Below are 19806 nucleotides of genomic sequence, written 5' to 3'. Positions count from 1 at the left end.
ACATAAGAAAACTAGATCGACAACACCAACATCCAAGGGAACACATAGGATACACATGGGCACACATGACATGCCACAAGGTTTCACCAGAGGTTTCAACACCACCACATAGGATAGGGTTCTAGGGTAAATATAGGGAAGAGTTTCATCACAAAGCCTCAACACGGGTTACCCTAGAAGTATCTCTAGACCTCAACCCCCATTTGACAACTCATTTGGAGTTGAACAATCCTTTCATGAGAAAAAGGAAGTTTGATCATGCCAGATCAACGCCCCTTTGACAACTAGGGCTTCCCAAACCTGTGCTTAGTCTAAATGATAACTCAAGGCCATGTGTGGGACATCATAATTATCTTGTTTAATGTGTATTTTTCCCCTAGTTCATTCATTAGATTATCACTTGTTTAAGGAACTCTCAATGAGCTACCTTGGTAGCCATTTTAGGGCCCTGATGCCCATTGAAAGCTACTCCCCCTAAGCTATACCTAGTCACCTCTAACCTAGGGTTTCATTTCAAATAAGGGTAGGAATCAATAATATAGATATCTCAAATTAATCATACATGAATCATGGCTTGGAAAATGAATCAGATTCACACATAAAGCCTTCCTATACTTATCCAATAAATTACATCAATGAAGGTGCTTGAAATATAGTAAGAACTAAACATACATACAACCAAGCGTAGGGGAAATAAAGAAAACTATAAATTAACTCAAATTCGGACTTATAGACCCTCAAACATCTAGATATAATAGAGAACAACCCCATGGCAAGCCTTTGGAAACCACTCAGACACCCTGAATTGAGAAACAAGGCAAAATAGACCCAAAACCCAACCCCTGCATAGTTAGCCTAGTAACTGCATAGTTGGGGCCTCAACCTACAAAGTTGAGGGCTTATACTATGCAATTGAGCCCTGTAATTGCACAATTGAGCCAAACCATGCATAATTGCAAAGGGTCTAGTTGGGAAGGAAAATTGACCAACCTGCAGACCCTAAAAGTGAAAATAGGTGAAGACCCATTTCAGAGGCGATTGTTTCCATTCTAGAAAGCTATTAAATTTCCCCCCAAGACACATTGAGAAGTTATTTAGTATATCTTAGTAGCTTACCTTTTGGGGGCTCTATCATTCATGGTGGTACGATTTCATGTGCAATCATAGTTGTGTATCAACATAATAGCCTGTTTATTCTTGTCTCTACATTGGGTGGCAATAATAGTTTGTTCAAATATTCCTTCTTGGACTTGTGTCTTTTATAATGATCTCTTCTTGATTGTGGAGGTTCATATCCCTGTTGAGGATCTCCTTCTTTTTATTGAAAAATAGTATTCTTGATGAGGATATTATCCTTGCCTTGGAGGTATGTGTCTTTATGAATGATCTCTCCTAGTCTTTCTTATTTTTCTCTCCATTCTCAGGGGGCGAGAATAATGTTCTCTCTCTTTGCAAGGATTTCCTTTTCCTTTGTCGAGTTGCATATTTCATGACTTGATGTCCTTTCTTTCATAGAATTATCCTCCATGTGGGTACATGTATGTCCCTTAGTTAGGACCTATTCCTTTCTTGAAACTATATGTCTTTTATGATTAATCTCTCCTTAGTGATTGTGTGTAATCCACTTTTTGTAGCAATAGGGAAGGTGTGTATTCTTAGTTTTATTTCCCTTTCAATAATGTCATCTTTATTAAATATCTCCTCTATTTTTGGAGGTAGAAGTCTTTAGGAAAATATCTATTCCTCCTTTCACTATACATCCCTCAAAAGGATTCCTTTACACTTTAAAAAAAAAAAAATCTTTTACAACTAACTCTTCCTTCAAAAGAGGTACGCCTCTTTAGCTTGGAATTAAGGTACATAGTTTCTTAAAGGATATCTCCTTGGTGTTGAAGGTGTGTATCCTTGTCTTACATTTCCTTAAGATGTCAAAATAGGTCTATGTCAACATCTTAAGGAGGAGGTGGGGGGGGGGGGGGGTATACATGTGGCCTTCTTGTTTCTTATTTTGTAGATTTACTTGCATGCAATGCTTTGCTTGGTTATCCTTTTTTAATTCATGCTACAGATTTCCTTACATACAATGCTTTGTTTGGTTATCTTTGTTACAATGTCCCAATAACACCTTTATATTTGCTTGCCTTGTGATAAGAAATCTTCTCTTGGCAAAATATTTCATTACAAATTACACAAATCAACCACCTTGGAATAAGAAACCTTTTCTTGGCATGCCTTTTGCAAGATGAGTTGACTAGCATAACACAACTTGCTAGCCTATGGAATCCATGTTTCCTTTCTCCTTTCCATGAACCCATAAGCATAACATACTTTTCTAGTTGGTGGATCATAGTTCATCATTTTATGCATTCTCTTTCTCTTTCCACGTGACCACTTATGATATTGTAATAACATTATAAGAATGATATTAGTGGTTGAGACAATTTGACTATTTGACTATTGAGGTCTCTTCAACTATTTGACTTGGAGCCTTTGTTTGCATTTTAAACCTCCTTTGTGTGTCTTTTGTTTTTGTTTGTATTTTTGTCTTTTGTTTGTTTTTCTCTTGTTTAGTGTTCTCTTGTATGTGATTGTGTGAGATAAGGTCCAAATATTGGGGGCTTGTTCCTTCAAATTTAGGGATGTCTTATCGCCTTGTAATCTTGCTCCTAGTTGCTAATATCTCTCTCTATCTCTCTTTCTTCTACTTTACTGTGAGTATGTGCGTAGGCTCATATGCCTGCTAAATGTAGCATCATAAAGTGTAACACTATACAATTTACACTACTTTTTGTGCTCCTACCTTAGTGTGACCCATTTTAGCTCTCATCCAAGCTTATTTATAGCATTTCAACTTGAAAGTAATATTTTATTCACATGGTGATTCAAGCCTCTGTCTTGGACTATGTGCACACCATTTCCCATGTGTCTACTATTTTTTGGGTGGGCAATGATGCCAAGGGCACTATTGTCCCAGGACAATGGTGCCTAGAGCACCCTTGTCCTCCCAAACCAAGCCCAAATTTAAATATCCTACACACATTTCATGCCCATTGGTTTTAGATCAAGATATCTCAATTTGACTATTGGAAGATGACCTAATCGAGAAAATACCTTGAGAAACCTATATAAGAGTATTCCTCTAATTCATTTCACATCCTCTAATATCATAAACATTCATTATCATCAAGCATAGAGCATCAAGGCAACATTTCATTCCACCATATCCTTCAAGCATTCTTCAAGATGTGCACATCATGGAGCAAGCAAATTACTTCAATCATCATGCAAGCATGTGTATTTGATTATATCATTCATGTCTTGTCTTTTCATGTCATGTTATTGCATTAACACTTTTGATTGCATTCAAAAAGAACTGCATCATCAACTTACAATCATCTACAATAGATCTGAGGTATAACATTCAATATTTACTTCAATATTTTAATTAATTTCAATGGTTAATTCCAAACTTGGAGTTTGACTTAGGAAAACCCCTATTTCTAATACCTTTTTTCTCTTTCTGTGTGCAAGTGATAGGTTCAAGAGTTGTAAGTTTAGAATTAGGCAAATTAGACAGAGACAATAAGATCCATCTTTCATAGGCGCAAAAAGTGGAGGATAGATTCGCTCCACACTAATTTGTTTGATGAATTTCCAATGAAATTTTTGGGGTAGATTGAGCAACATTCTGGTTCCAGAATAGTTTATTTCATCATTTGACATTCTGAGGACAAATTCGCTCAAAGCTACTTTGTCCCAACTTTTCAAGCCTAATTTATATTCATAGTTTCCATTCATCTTCCCTATCTCAGATATGTGATTACAACTTCATATTTGATTTACAACTACCTGTTCAAGTTCATTTATGCCAGTTTTCCATATTTAGCCCTAGATCTAGCATTCATTTTCATATTTTCGATATCCAATTCAACCCCACAAAGGTAGCCATCTAAAATCAATCAACATCCACTCCTTTGGAGGTGAATCTATTGACTTTCATATCCCTATTTCATCACCTTACAATATGTATGTATATATACACATGCACACACATACACATACATACATACATACATATGTATGTATCAAGTATATATATGTATGTACATGTCTGTGTGTGTGTACATATATGTATACATATGATCTTGAATTTAATTCTTTAGGATAACACATCTACTCATTGTGTGTCCATATATATTTGCTAATGATAAAAAAAATCATAAGTATTAAAGTGTCTTTGGATGTGTTTGTTTATACATATATACACATGTACACACATGCATATGTGTGTGTGTGTGTGTGTGTGTGTGTGTGTGTACCACTAGTAATTTCATCCATTTCCCCAACTTGAATCTTGTTCAGTCAATAGACACGTATATATATATATATATATATATATATATATATATATATATATATATATATATATATATATATATATATATATATATATATATATATATTTGTCCACAAATTAAATAAATATTGAAATATTTATTTATACATTCTTCTATTAATTAAATTCACATTTAATTAATTTTAGCCTATCCTTCTAATCTAATTAAATAAATTTCATAAATTTATTTAATTACTAACTATAGTCCAACTATTAATAAATTAATAAATTTCTTTAATTCCCCTTTCCTCTCATTTAAATAAATTAAACATTTATTTAAAATCTCTAACCAAATCCCTATTTAAATAAATCAAATATTTATTTAAAAATCCCATCCACTTACATTCTCATACAAATGCAAGTTGCATCAACTATTTTAATTAAATAAATCATTTAATTAAAAAGCCTATTTATCCTCACCCACTTGCCAAAATCCACCCACTTGCCAAAATCCACTTGCTCACTAACCCCCTTCTAGATTCTTCTAAGCCCTTTTAAATTAGCCTAAACCCACTTCTAATAATTTGTGCATTCCTAAACTAAGGATTAGGAAGGAGTCAATTCTCAAAAACATTTAAAACCATTTTCTCTCCAACAAGTTAACCCTCAAAATCTTCCACACACATTTAAGGCTCTTACAAATTCTTAAATGCTTTGCTTCTTCAACACACTAACCCACATGGGTTTTGTCCCTTTGGTCAAGGCTTAACCATGGGTAAACTTTGCACAAAAGATTACCCATTGAATAATAACATTACCATTGGATAATAATTTTATCCAATAACCCAACCACATGAGGTAGGTCAATGATGAACCACTAGTACCAAACCAATACTGAGAGTGGGGGGGTGAATCAATACAAACACAAATATAATCAAAAAATGGTTTGACAACAAATGCTCCAAATGACTGGCAAACAGGGATACCAGTAAAGCAGAGTGCAACCGGTAACATCCAGTATAGCTCAATCAGTCATGAACTGGTCACTCAATAAGCTTTCCTCTTAGCTCAATATTACAATATCATTATATTCTCATGCATAAACCAGTAAACTTGACCATCAGATCTTCACAACAATGAGTTCAATATGTTTTATAGATAGGCATAAAGCATAGAACCTTCATGTGCTTACCAAGCAAAACAAAGCATCACAAGATAGAAGCATTTCACATGACACGCATATTTTTCACGTGGAAACCCAACTAGGAAAAACCACGGTGGGAATGAATACCCACAAGTTGCTTTTTGAACTCTTTAGAAGTCCTCTCTGTTAGGAGCCTTGTTCGGTTAAGGACATTACAATAGGTTCTAGTAGGAACCGATCTTGTTAAGGATCACCCGGTTAAGGGATACCCAGTTAAGGGTTAAACCCGATAGGGTCACCTTGTTAGAGGATTTCAAGAACTCAATAGCTGAAAGGATCTCCTAAGCTTCTCTAGCTTCTCAGAACTCATTAGCCTCAAGTTACCCGGTTAAGACCACCCGATTTAAGGGATTTTGAATCAAGTGAGTTAAGGCTACCCTGTTAGGGGATTTTACAGTTGTTGAAGTGGTTAGAGATCAATAGGTATTACAATGATCTGTTAACAACACTTAATGCTAATGCAGATCCGTTTAGGCTCCTCTTTTCCTTCTGCACATTCACTTTGCAGGTATCTCTTCTCTCCTTTGGTCTGGCAAGAATCACGTATCACTTTCCTTGGATACACACTCACAACTTTTGCCAACAACCTCAGAAAGAAACCCAACATCGACCTTATAGGAAACATATAGGTCGATAGCAAAAACCCTAAACCCTAAACCTGTTGGGTTAAGCAATTCAAACAGTTCGATCCTGACCATTGAATCATGCTGCATTAAATGCAACAATCTTGAATCGATCTCAAGATATTCTCCATCATCCATTATCCACCGTTTTCATGGCGGCTGATAACCCATCATGCGTTATCACCATTTGACAGACTTTGCACATTCCCGAGGTAGATAGGAATAGTCATCTTCATGCAAGATCCTTCACGCACACAGAGCTTATGTGGCAACATGATCTATCCTTCATCATACTGCTAACTCATCACACAAAGATCACCAATTGAGTCACACAGACTCGAGGTACTCCAACAAAAAACGCCGAAGTGGAAGCTACCTACCAACCGGTAGTCATACAATGCTTCCATGTGCCGGTTCCCATAACTACATGCCGATTCACCTTGAACAAATATGCCGCTTCACTTTCCTTGAACAAATATGCTGCTTCACTTTGGCATATAAATCGGTTCATACATATGCCGATTCCTCTCTCTTCACTTATCACATGTCGGTTCACACTATGTCCCATATTGACATCAATGACAACATACAATATCATTTCATGCCAGTTTACATAATGCCAACAACCTTCACGTCCCCTTGGGCATTAAATGCTTCTTCCTTCTCCTCTCAAAGACCTCTCATAATGACACTTGTCAACATAAGTATTGGTTTGAAAGACTATCACATGGATTTAGAATAATGCAATCCTAGCCCTTCACAAGCCAAGTCAATCTTGACCCTCCAATCCACTATTTTGCCTATAAATGGAACCCTCATCCTCGAGTAAAGAAGGAAGATTTTTTAGCATTGTTACTATAGTTGAATAACACTCACACTTAAGATTTCTCATAGCAATACTAGTCTTAGCATTTTCATAGCATTAACATTTCATCTTCAGCCACTTTCAATCCTTTATTCGGGATCCATGGTTTCATGCTAAAAACTGAGGGCCACACTCAAGCATATCTTTGGATCTTGGAGAGGAGAAGAACAATGAAGAGCCACCAAGCATCATGGGAGCATCTTAGGGAGTCTTATTTCTTCTCTTTTATTGTGTTTATTCTCTCTTTGTAGGCTTTCATTCTCTCTTGATATGCATTTAAAGGAATTTTAGTTCATTTATGTTGGTTTTTGGTTGGAAACTAACTTATTAACTCTTGAGCTTTGTTTTTGACTATGTCCCCTTTTGAGTGCATCATTTTGGACTTGACCAAATGCTTATTAGCCAAACAAAATATTCTTGTCAAAGAGAGATGTCTCCATGTCTTGTTTTGAAGGAAGGATACATCCTTGTTTAAGACGGTCTCATGTATGTGTTGTTCAGATGTTTGCTTGTTTGTCTGACAGTTGGTCATCTTGTAGGTAGATCAAATGTTGTTGTGCATTGGATTGGATGTTTATGTACAAGAAACAATCTTATTGAAATGTTTTTGATTGATTTTGATGTTTCTCTTATGTTTTTGGGTTTTCCATTTTTGAATATTTTTGCCTTTTTCTAAAAGACATTTTCTGAATGTTTTTGGTCTTTTCGAGATTTTATGAATGTTTTTGGATTATTTCAGGACATTTTCCAAGTGAGTAACTTGGTGAATCACCATTATTGAGAATTCACTCCCATCATTAGTTTAAAAAAGGTGCCATGAGTTAGGTGTCTATGTCTTTCTCTATCTTTGCATAACATAATGACACAACTAATAAATAAAAATGTGTCAAAACTGCCTCCCATCAAGCCAATAGATACCTCCGAACCTTTGCCACCCTATTATGATTCCAAAGCCTTTTTCCAATTTATTCATCAACCCAGTCATGATACTGAGAAGTGTTACACCTTAAGGAGTAGGATTCAAGACTTTATTGATAACAATACCATATCCGTAGCTGGTTTGAATGAAAAAGGAAACAAATACGTAGCTCCTCCTAATCAAAACCTTCAAATATTTACTAATCCTTTGTCTTACCATTATATTAATGTGGTTTAGTTTTAACCTATTGCATATTCTCCCAATGACCTTGGCCTTGAGTCTAATAATATGGTGAATCTTGATGAGAAACCTACATCTCCTAAGGACATATGCATTACCTTTGATCCTAGTGAGATTATTATTACATTTGATGGCCGACTATATATCATCGTGAAGATCAAAGACAAACTCTCATGAGGAGTTCTCATTGATCTAGTGTGTATGGTTAATGTGATCACTAAATAATATCTTTATACTTTAAAATTGCATCAAGTAACATAAGATAAATCTGATGTAGTGGTTAAGGTGTATGCTGAATTCTTTTTCCCTACTATTGGTTCTATTACTCTTCCTATAGAAGTTGGTATTAAGTGCTTAGATGTCATTTTTGCTATCATTCCTACATCAGATCAATTTCATGTGAAGTTGGTACATCCTTGGATCTCTTTCAGGAAAGTGATCCCTTCTACCATTCATAAATGCTAGAACATGTATCAACCCATAGTGAGGTGTGGATATGTCAACCTTGATTACTTATGGCCTAAAACAATTTGAGCCTCTTAAGCCTTGAAGTGATGCTCTTTTTCTCTCTTATCAGAAGTGGAAGAATGAGATGATCTCATCTTTGAGTAAGCCTAGAGATTGTAGATCTATTCCTCCTCCTCATGATGGACCTGATCTCCTTTCTACACCTTTTATTCCTCCTCTACATGCTACAGTTCTACCTCCTACATCTTACAAAATGAAGCACCCAACATCTCCTATCTTTCAACCTAGTAGACCTTCTCCCATTCCTCCTTCCTTAAAGTAAGAGAATAACCCTATGTTCATTGATCCTAAACCTTCACAACCCTTGGCTAAAACTAAAAGAAACCATTGTGTGAGAGAACACCGACAAAGACATCATGCTAAGTCTCATGAACTTGCTTCTTAACCCATTTCCTCCCCAAAGACACTAAATGTCAACTTGGTCCGATTTGTCTAGCCTTCACCTAACCCTAGGGAGGAAGTTCAATCTAAATCACCAAGATTAAAAATACTTAAGAAAGATGATGGTTGCTGTTATATTCATATTAGATGTCCTATTTTTATTGATTTTGATGAGGAAATTGATGAAAACGATGTTCATGCTAACAACATTGATGCTAATGATTCTAATGATGAATATGAGCTTGTTGATGTTGACAATGATTTATCTGAATAATTTTCAAAAGCATTAATCCTAGCTCCTAGTGACAGACAAAGTGACTCATCCTTAAAGCATGGTCCTTGTTTGGAACTTGTAGTTGCTCCATCTACCATGATCTAAGTTGCTCCTCTTGCATCTTGTCCACCTTCCCAAAATAAAGTTCAACAAGATTGTGAGGTGGATTATTTGCTTGATTAGCTTCATTCATGCAATAAACTCTCTCTCTCTCTCTCTCTCTCTCTCTCTCTCTCTCTCTCTCTCTCTCTCTCTTATTCGTAATGTGTTTCCCCCGTGATGTGTTTCTTTGTTATGTTAGGTTCTCTTTGGATGACCCTTGTCACTCTGTTGGTGCAAGGTAATAAAGATACCAAATCTATTGTGACATTCTTCTATTTGTATCTCAATTCTTCTATTTATTGTCCCTTGTGTTGTCTACTTGGGGACGATGCAAACCATTGAGATATCTTTTGGTCTCTTCCATGTTGAATCAAAAGACACATGTTCTCTTCTTCCATTGTTCTTGTGGTTCCACTACCTTTGGGGGATGAGGCAAATTCAATACATACATATTTAATGATGAAAGGAAATACAAGAGCAATGAAAGAAAAACAAAATCCAAGTAAGTTTATTGATGAAGCAAATGTTACCAAGAGAAATGTAGAAACCTTAAAGCAATCACCCAAATGTGAAGAAGGAAGCACATGAAATTTTGAAAGGGGAAAAGCAAAGAAAAACCCCTTGTGTTATTATGAATGAGGAAATGCCTAAAATGAGAATGTGTGTGTGAGAGAGAGAGAGAGAGAAAGAGAGAGAGAGAGAGATAATCTCTTTACAATAATATCATTAAGGAGAAATGAAAGAGGAGACATCTCTTAAATAGAGATGAGGAGAGGAGTTACAAAGTAACTCTAAAATCTATTAATGACACCATTCATAAAATGTGTGTGCCATATGTCCATGTCCTCTTAAGGAGGAAATCTAATATTCTTTAATAAAGGAAAATAAAAAAAATGACCTGTCCTCACACATGTACTCGAGGACAAATTACATGTAGGGATTCCAAAGGAATATCCTAAACTAAATACAAATAAACCTAAGCCAAGTAAATATTAAATATTATAACACCCTCCCTTAAGCTTTACTTGGGGAGTTTACATCTAACCCTTCAATGGGTTGCAAACCAAGATTTTTACAATGAAATTGGAACTTCTCTTTACAAAGTGGCTTGGTCAAAATATCTGCAACTTGGTCTTCCCCCTTGCAATAGAGGATTGAAACTTTCTTGTCTTCAATTTGTTCTCTAATAAAGTGGTGTTGGAGAGCAATGAGTTTTGTCCTTGCATGGAAAATTGGATTTTTAGCCAAGGCAATGGCACTTTGGTTGTCACAATACAATGGAGTTGGTGCATGTTGAGGTAGACCCAAATATTCAAGTAGTCTTCTAAGCCACAAGGCTTCTTTGGAAGCATTGGTACATCCTTTGTACTGAGCTTCAATGGATCCAAGAGAGGTATATTGTTGCCTAAACCTTCCACTACCAAGGAGAGAAACATTCCTACTTTTTCAAGTGTTCCTCCTCCTTCTCAACCTTCCACTAAGACTTGACGGAATTGTTGTGCAAGAGAACATTGTGTTTGAGCTCGTGAAGCTATCCCTCACAATACTCAATCTCCTCAGACTCCAACAATTGACATGATTCCCTTTTCTCCTAAGCACAATGTTCAACCAACATCTCCAAATCATAAGTTGCATAAAACATGTGATGATTTTACTCCTATTTGTGTTCTTGATCCTCTTGCTTTAAACCTTGATGAAGAAATGGGTGAAAATGTTATTCATAATGGCAATGCAACTCCTAATGCTTCTGATAGTGAGTATGAATATGTTGATGTGGACAAACATTTATCGGATGAGTTTTCACAAACCTTAATCCTAGCTCCTAGAATTGAACAAAGTGACTTACAAAATGAGCATGGTCCTTGTTTGGATCTTGTGATAGCTCCATCTGTTGTGCTCGATGTCGTTTCTCTGGCATGTTTCTCTCCTTCTTGAAATAGTGATCAACAAGATTGGGAAGTGGATGTCATGCTAGATTAGCGATACTAGCACTGTAGATCTTTCTCTCTCTCTTTCTTTCTCTTTTGTGACCATTCTTCTATATGTATCCCTGTTCTTCTTTTGTTCCCTTAAATGTCTACTTGGGGATGATGCAAAGCATTGAGATATTTTCTTGGTATCTTTCATGTTGACTCAAAAGACATCCTCTCTTTCCTTTCTTCTAAAGTAGTGTCCTTCTTTGGGGAATGAAGATTATTATATGCATATACATACATGATATACATGAGTTATCATACAATATACTGCCCCTGAGGAAAGTGACACTACCTCATGTTTTGTGTTCATTATCCTTGGTTTTATACCTTGATTGGGGGCTAAATCCTTGTGATAACGTGCTCCCTCTCTTCTCTCTCTCTCTCTCTCTTGGGTGTATCCTACCTTAAATCCATCGCTCCTGATAAGGCGTGTACAATCGCTTTAACATGGGGGCATACACTTCTCTCATACTTTCTGATAGACTTATAAAGCACTGAGAGGGGGGGTGAATTAGTGACAACAAAAATGATACCACTTTAAACAGAGGCTGGTAAAGATAGTTAATCAGATTACTGAACACTCAATCTAAAATGATATTAAAGCATCCACCATAACACAAGTGTTTATACGTGGAAAACCCAACTAGGAAAAACCATGGTGATATGGGACTCAAAAGTTAACTATCTGCAGTAATAGGTAACTGACTGGTTAGGGTCTACAAAATGCTCTGCTAGGAGCGAATCTTGTTAAAGATCCCAAAAGCCCTGTTAGGAGCTATACCCTATTAGGAGTAACCTCGGTAGAGGATTTCAAACCCAAATTAATGGATCACCTTGTTAGAGGATTTGTACAATGAAGCTTGTTAGAGCTTACCCGATTAGGGGATTTGACTATTGTAGTGATTAGAAAACAACAGGCGGTGTGACCTAGAAGTAGCACAACTTGCTTGAATAGATCCTCTTGTGCTCACTCAAAACTACATCACCGACATACTCTGCAATGCCTTCAACAACTTAGCACTTGCATCTCGCATCATAAAAAAAAGTTCATCATAATGTCATTATATAGATATTAGATATCATGTCGGCTCAGGAATCACATCACAATTTCCTAGGTGCAGTGTATCTGGATAATCTAATATAACTCATCACAGACTGGCATCAAATCTGTTGGCTAGGGGTAACTCATTACGACCAGTGATAACTCATCACACAATCAATGAAACCAGTTGGAACATCGATACCGGTTAAGAGTTAACCTATTCCAACTCATAGACCAATTGTACTCCAATTGCTTCTTTAATGATCTCTGTTGAATCTCCACGCTAGTGTCAAGCCATTCCTGTTTATACCGGTTAGACACCTTCAAAACCGTTTAAAATTTACTATACATATAATACCAGTTTTGCAATACAAAGGACTTAGGAGTAATATTGGTTTGTCTTAACTAAGATGACTAAGATAATGTGAACATATGTGTGTGTATACATGTGCCATCAATGACAACACATGAAGTCATCCATTACAATCATCATCAAGCCAACAATATCCCCCTTTGGCATTGATGGCAACACTTAGAAAATTTTATAACTTTTACAACTAAGTGTGCTTACAAAAATTGAACAAACATATTTCTACTCCCCCTTAACAATACATACAATTTTTTAGAACACATACATATTTCTACTCCCCCTTTGACAACAATGCCAAATTGAAAAGTAAAATACATATATATTATATCAAAATTTGCATCAAAAATTACATATACAAAAATATAAGTCTCTTTATCAAGGAGTGTTCATTGCAATTTTCAAGAAAGTGTCATTGAAAGTGATCTTCATTTGAGAAAAATCATTTTCCCATGTGTTCCAATAAGGTTTTAGTGATCTCAATGGCTGTCATAACCTGTGCAGCGAATTCTTCCATTGCATCCACTGTGCTCATCTCTGGAGTTGCCAAAACTGCTTCTGCATCCCTGTATGCCCATTGCAAGATGTCCACTTTGGGTCTCAACTCATTCTTCAGTTCCTTCAGGGATCAGAGTCTCTTAGCCTATTCACAATCATACATATCTAACTGATTTTGCAAATCATCAACTGATTTGCCAAATTCTAAGTTTGAGTCATATAAAGGTATGTAGGTAGTACATATGCTTTCTAGTTTATGTTTTGTCTCTTCTCACCTCTTAATCAAATCAGTGTAGAAAAATGAAACATTTGATGTATAGGCTAGTATCCTTCCTCCTGTTTCAATAGCAGTACTCAAAAGATCTTTGTTCAGAGATAAAGCAATCTTCCCTGTATCAATATCTTTCATTATTTTCTCTCCTCTTTTCGTCCTGTAATTCTTCTCAGCTAAAGTTTGAACAACTTCTTCAAGGGACTTCAGTTGGTCAAATGCATCAGCAACCAACTGGCCAATCTTGTCGATAGGAGTTGACAAATTTCCAATGTCAGTCTCCGATAGAAGACTTGACAAAATTTCAACGACGATTTGAATTGTTTATTATTCCTTCCTCTTCTCTTTTAATCTTTTCTTTTGAGCTCTAGATTGCATCACTGTTGTAATCTCCATGAGTTCAAATGCACTCATATTTTCTATATCTATAGGCCCTTTGATGCCTATTGAGTCATCCTCATCATCAATTTGTTGCTTAACAATTGCTTTTTCCTTTTCATCTATTAATTTTTCCTCTGTTTTCTCTTTCTCTTCCTCTTTTTTTTGTTTGGGTTCCTTCACCTCAACCTCTTTGAGAGGTTTCTCTTTCTATATTTTTGCCTTTGAATGTTTCTCCTATGTAACCATTGTAACCGGTGGCAATTGATTTTCCACTTGGTGTTCTTTTACTAGTGGAGGTTGAATTTCCACACAAGGTTGAATTACCAGTGCTTCAACTACTTCCCGTGTAATAGTAATGACCGGTTGCTGTAAAGGTTGCATAAATGGTTCAATAATATTACCAAATGTATCTGTAGACACCTAAAATTGTTCTATCTAATTAAATAAATATCTTTATTTATTTAATTATTTAAGCCTAATTCTTCTATTAATTAAATGAATCTTTATTTATTTAATTAATTAATTTATCCCCTTCTACCCTTATTTCTCATTTAAATAAACTTTTATTTATTTAAATTATCCTTCCCCTAAATTAAATATATACTTTTATTTATTTAATTGCTCCCACTTCTTCTATTAATTAAATAAATCTTTATTTATTTAATTAATTCATTATCCTTTTCTACCTATGACACATGTCATTCATCTCTTAATTCCTACACTACCTACCCTCTAATCTTAGCTGACCATTTATCTTTTACACCTCTCAATCTTATCCCTCCATTTCTTACAATGTCTTCTATATAAGGAGATGCTTCCCTCATTATCAATTCCCCTACTAATGAATCCTTCAAGCATTCAAGCATTCAAACTGTCATATGCGATCAAGCCTTCTTGCAACCACATTTCCGTTCTTTGTTGAGCTCTTGTGCAGGAGAGCAAATATGTCAAGCAAGATCAATGGAGATAGGAAGAATGGAGATCTAGACCCTATTGGACATGTGATGGTATAATCTTTGTGATTTTGTTGGTTTGCATTATCTTAGGTAATCTTCATATGTTATGGTGGATCTTTGTTGTTGTTAGGCTAGGGTTTTGTGGTTGAATTCATTTAGTCTTTCAATATTGTTGTTTCCATTTTCACCATAAACATTTTGGCATGCCCAGTGGGACATGGATTTTTGTTAGATCTATGTTTTTTGCAGATTTTTCTAACCCTATATTGTTGTTTTTGTCATGCCCAACTCTTGGGCACGAACGAAATTTTTTTTTTTGTTAAAATACTTACTAATTAGCGACTTACCTAATCAGAATATTCAACTGAGTGTGATTATCTTAAATAAATAATTGCATGTTGGGTTAGGTCTTAACTATATTTGTGACGGTCAGGTAATTAAGTTTCAATTTAGAAAACTAGGTTTACCAAGTTATCAACGAGCTAATATTTCCCCAAAAAGGGTGATCACTAAGCTTCGTTAATAAGAATTTAAAATCTTAAATGCAACGATTAATTTCAAATATAAACGTTTTAAAAATTTACCTTATCGTCCTTAATCCACTAGAATTTTAAATTTAGTTAACCTCGTAGTTTAAAACACCCTGTTTTAATGGAACCCCATAGATTAAAATCACGTTATGATCATATACTAAATTTGGCCCTCTTGGCCCTACAAGGAAATTTAGTGGTTTACCCCCCTTTTTTTTTCTTCTAATTTACCTAATTATTAAAACCCCTCTTATAAAATTTCTTCTACCTTCGTTAATAATTTAAATGGAAAAAAATAACATTACTTAATTCTAAAATCAAATATATGAACCCAAATTAATAAAATAGTTAAACCCCCACGGAAGTTAAACCCTTTTCTACGTTTGTCAAATTTGTGAGACCTAGTTTATCAACTAACTAATTTAATCCCTATTACTATCACTTTAAGACTACTTATATATATACATGTGTATATATATATATATAATTATATACACACACACACACACACACACACACACACACACACACACACACACACACACATATATATATATATATATATATATATATATATAAATTTTATATAACCATTTATATATTAGTAATAAACCCCATTTATGAGCATTTCTTTTTTGACTTATAATCCAAATGCTCACATGTTTTTTTTTTAAAAAAAGGTGAGGGTGTTGCCCTAACCCGAAGATTAGGGTTAGGGCGAACACAATAATGCCCAGACTTCTTTTATTTTTTTTTGTTGTTTGTGTCGTGTGCAGGGTATGTGGGGAAGGGTCGGCGGCCGAGCGAGCAACACGCAGGGCGGCAATTCAAAACACTAACTGCGGGCGACGAAGGGAGGGTTACCGGTCGCAGCGAGGAGAGGGAGTATGGCGAAGCGGGGAAGAGACGGACCGGCCCGCGGAGGCTCCGCTGGCTGCGGTCGGCGCCGCCGTAGTCTGCGGTTTCCCGCAGGCTGCGGACGACGCCGCCCGCAGTCTGCGGGCGCCACAGGCTACGGCCGCCGCCGCCCGGGAGCCGCGGCCCCCCCCGCTACTCTCACACAGCCCCTTTGCTTAGTTTAAACGTTGTTTTTTTTTTGTGGGGTTTTAACAGGGTTAAAACCCTCGGATTCATGTGTCATTTTTTTTTGTTTAATAAAAATACAAACATATATATATATATTTATATATACACAGGATAAAATGAATATAAAGTATAATGTCTAAATTTCTGGCAGGTTCTTTGTTAATTTATATATATATATATATATGTACCTGTATGAATGCATATATATATATATACATATATATATGTATTTATATATATGTATATATATCTATGTAGTTTTTTTTTTTAAAAGATCTGTTTACCAGCCCTCCCTTTTTTTTCCTGTGCATTAATATTGTCAGACTGTGAAGATTAATATTTTTTTGTATAATGCAGTAATTACCAGCAAATGTATACATTTTATTTTTGAACAAAACCTTCAAATATCATTTAAGAGCTAACACATTTATAATTATTTCTTTTGCTTCCATTTACTTATTTGTTTATATCTTTTTTTTATAATCCTATATAGGCTTTCCTATTGTGATTAATCTTAATTTGTAAACAACAAAATACGTTTCAAGGGGATTTCTAGATCTGTATTCTATTTTTGTAACAAAATGATAACATTAAAAGCTAAAAGTTCTATTCTTTTTTGCAAAGGATAAACTTGTTTAATAAATTTCTTTTCTGCAATAACCAGAAAATAAAAGACTGTTTTATTAAATTTACAGCAACATGGTTTCATTTATTTGCAGAATACATAAAAAAATAAAATGCATCTACTTTTCCATCCTTGTTAAACACAAAATTTTCATACAATCTAATACACTAATTCTTTCATTTGCAACTAACTAAAATAGTGAAAACATCATGTATTTTTTTAACAGATTTAAATACAATGAGCATGGTTACAAAGAAGTTTTGAAGTTTAAAACATCTACATTTCCCCTTTTCAAGATAATAGAAATACATTGCTACATTATTTTTGAAAACAAACACACAATGCCTTTCTCTTTCTTTTACAAGCTATCATGGAATACAAAATCCTCTTTCCTTGTGAATAACACAATCTAACTCTTTTCTTTTCTTTTCATTTACAACTCCAAAAGAGAACATATTGTCATATTAACTAATTTCTGCAATATAAAACAGCAACATGGTCCTTTCTTCCTTCCTTTCCCATTCCCATGCAACCTGCAATAAAACTCATTTTTTTGACCATGGGAAGCTCACCTCCCAGCCTAGGCTTACTAGAAGCCACCCCCGAGCTTGGAGAACCAAGCACTAGACGGGCTACAAACATACAAACTCTACACAAACATAGGAAAACACTTACATTCAAATTTCCCTTCCCAAGCTTCACATTCACCACTTTCATTGTGACTCTTCCATGGGTGGAAGTGGACCAAGTACCTATGGGGAGAATGCATGCCAAAACAATACAACATAAGCCACCTCATGGCAACACAAATGCAACCAAAAATACTTCCTCATTCCTTATGCCCCCCAAAAGGCTCATGGCCATATTTACTCCCCTTATGACCCCCAAATGCATACACAAGGCTATGCATCAAGGGTCACCAAGGACACCCTTGAGAACACTCTCCACAAGGAGAGCCTCTCACCCATGGCTGTCATACTCCTTCCACCCCAAGATCTTCCTACCCTCCCAAGAGTAGGAGATCTTGGACACTCCCAAAACAATAAGAACACAAACAAAATACAAAGAAGAGAAACTACACATTTTTAACTTCAACAATAAAAACTTCATAATACACATTCTTACAAACAACTCTTTTCTTTCACAAAACAACACAAACTAACATTTACAACATAACAAGAGGAGGTAAGAAGTAACCAACCTTATCCTGCCAATAGGTTTGCTAATTTTAGTTGGGGATGAGCTGCCCAATTCCACACTAACTTTCTCCCAAAATTCCACTAAAAATGCCAAACTCCTACTAACTTTTTCAAAACAAGCAAAATCTCCAAGAAAGGAGAGTGGGTGATTACTCACTAAGTTTGCAAATTCTTGCCTAAGAAGGCCTCTCACACACTTCCCAACCCCTTGGGTGAGGTGGGAGTTCCCATTGGTTGCCCTTCCCAAACTCTTGCACATTACTCAAATTGGAAAGGGAAAAGGTGGAAGAAGATGGGGAAGAGAGTTTAACTTCTAAAAGGAAGGTTCTCTATCCTAGGAAGAACTTTCTAAGTTCAATTTTCGTGCATCTTGAAAACACCACTTTTTGAAGTGACTTCATAGTCACATGGGAGAAGCCACATGTTGCATAACACCCCTAACCCATAGGTATACCCTTAGGACCTTTGGAAAAGCCTAAAAACTTACCCTAGGAGTCCATTAAACCCTTTGGAAACCCCACTGAAGTTTACCTACGGGTCAAGCTTGAGTTGACCACTCCCATGACTCCCTACCCAAGGCAGATTTGGCACCACACTCATGTTTTTGAATGGCTTTGGTAGAAACAAAACTCCCTCCAAGAGACAAGTCAAAAGCAATGACACTTAATCAGCACATGTGTCAAGTGACACAACAAAAATACAATATAAAAATTACACATGGAATTTGTCCCTTGATGGATCACACATTTACATATAAATTAAATCTTACACTCAAGCATTATACACATCACAAATAAAATACATTACAAGGGAAGGGTGTTGTCTCTCCAAATAGACAACTCCCAGCTTAACAAACGCACATTGGTCTAGGCTTGGTTCTCCATTAAATTCCATGGTCACATGGATAATTTTCCTGCGCATCTCAATTAGCACATTAGTAACTCCAAATAATCACAATTATACATAATCAAATACATGGATTCCATTGCACATCAAACACTCATACATTTGACAACAATAATTCAATATCTCATTTGTTTCAAATTCAATTTCACATATGCAATTAACATAATTTCCCAAAAATGAACCATTCATAAATATGCATCATTTTTCTATCATCAAAATGAAATCCTGCAAATTTCCAATACGACATTCACCATCATAATGTAATTCTATTCTAGTAATATATCTAAAGTTTCATAATCATCATGCATGAAATAAAACATCAACAATGTCAGCGTGATGGGATCATATAAGTTCTAAGTCCATAATGCATAAAATAAAGCATCCATAATAGTCTCAGTATGCAAATAACTGAAAATGTCAAACTGAATCGGGGTAGGGCCTCACAGTTTTGTAAAACAATTTGGAGAATAACCTTGTGTAGCTAGGGTTTTGGACAC

This window comes from Cryptomeria japonica, chromosome 8, assembly GCF_030272615.1.
Source record: "Cryptomeria japonica chromosome 8, Sugi_1.0, whole genome shotgun sequence".
Taxonomy (NCBI): Eukaryota; Viridiplantae; Streptophyta; class Pinopsida; order Cupressales; family Cupressaceae; genus Cryptomeria; species Cryptomeria japonica.
This window is presented reverse-complemented; position numbering follows the sequence as displayed.